This window comes from Otolemur garnettii, unplaced genomic scaffold (assembly GCF_000181295.1).
Source record: "Otolemur garnettii isolate 467f Iridium unplaced genomic scaffold, OtoGar3 scaffold00084, whole genome shotgun sequence".
NCBI classification, from domain to species: Eukaryota; Metazoa; Chordata; class Mammalia; order Primates; family Galagidae; genus Otolemur; species Otolemur garnettii.
Window position 1 is genome coordinate 7889890 of NW_003852479.1, and position 1615 is coordinate 7891504.

Consider the following 1615-nt stretch of genomic DNA (forward strand, 5'->3'; position numbering starts at 1 on the left):
ATTGTGGTAATTTTAAGCCAACATAGTAGTCTTAAGTTATTTCTGCATTTCTAATTTGTGAAGGCAGTAGATAAAATAATCTGTTTTGCAGCTGTTAAATTAAGAACATTGACCATAATTCAATTTAAAGTTTAGCCAATGATGTACAGTTTTATGGTTAAAATTGCTGTGGTTGGTTACATTACATGACACACAAAACTGTCCTCTACCTCACATAAAATAAATATTTTATATGGTTTTACTAAAAAATAAGACTCATCTATCTGGTCACTTAGTTTACAAATTTTGAATTCTATTTATTGAAACATGACATACTGTGCTCTTAGCTTATACCTCAATTGTATTTTGTGCTGTTTTCCATTTTCATGCCATGTAAATAACTTGTATAGATCGTGGATCAAATTCCAAATAAAAACTTTTAATGCCAATGCAATTTGGTTGACGTCACCTCAGTACCCTGTGTGGCAGCTTTCTTATCCCTTAAGATTGGCGGTTTCCCCTTGTGTTCCTTTGAAGCCTATTACGCGTTAACCGATTAACTTGAAAAATCTCTTTTATTATAAAATGTGAGATTTTATGCGATGTTTCTGGTGATGAAAATACCAGCATTTTGTTGTTATTCTCCTTTGTACTTGGACTTCGGAGTTAGCGTTTTCCCAGCCTCCCTGGTGTAAGTTACCCATTACTACAGAGCAGATCACCCCAGGATTTAGCAGCTTAGAGCAAAACTGTTACTGCAGAGTATCGGGAGTCAGTATCCAGGAGCAGGTTGGCCCGCTAATCGGGCTCTGACAGAGTTACACTTAGGATGTTGCAGTGCCCAGTCGGCTGAGGGCTGTACTGAGTGGGAGGCGGCTTCTCGCAGGGGGACCAGTGTGCAGCCACGACTCTCTCCAGGATGTCCCAGCCGGAACAGTTTCCGCGGTGACCAGACGTTCCTCAGGATGTGCTGCTGTCTTTTCTGGGCTGGACTTGAGCTGGTCACTGTGGCTCCTGCATCCTGTGCATGCTGACGGCCTGTTCCTTCTGTCCTTGTGCCCTGTTGCCATCCGGGGTGTGCCAGTCTCACCAGTGACCCTCGGTGTGTGACAGTCCCCTTGTCATTTTTCTTCACTGCTGTGGCATCTTCTGTAATGGGCTTTTAGGTCTCCGAGGGCTATTTTGGTTTGTGAATGGTATTTGCTTTTTCTGTGGGGTGGTGAAATGGTACCTCCCACTCTTTCTTCTACGTTAGTGACCATTCTCCAAGCCTCTGTCTTGTGGTTGGATTCTTTAATCTGCTCACATAAACACCACTAAGGAAAACCTTCCTATTGCCGTCCTGCTGTCTTTTTTCTGTACGTCTTACAGTCAATTTATGTCACTCATTTCCTCGATTATTGCCGCCTTTTGTGTTTAGTTGATTTGTTTTGTAGTGAAATATTTTGATTTTCATCTCATTTTTTGTCTATAACCATAAAAATTTTTTTTTGAGGCAGGGTCTTGCTCTGTCACCCAGGCTGATGTGCCATAGTGCAGTCATAGCTCTCTGGAACCTCAACTCCGGGAGTCAAGCAATCCTCCTCCCTCAGCCTCCCAAGTAACTAGGCCTGTAGGCACAACACCAAGCCTGGCT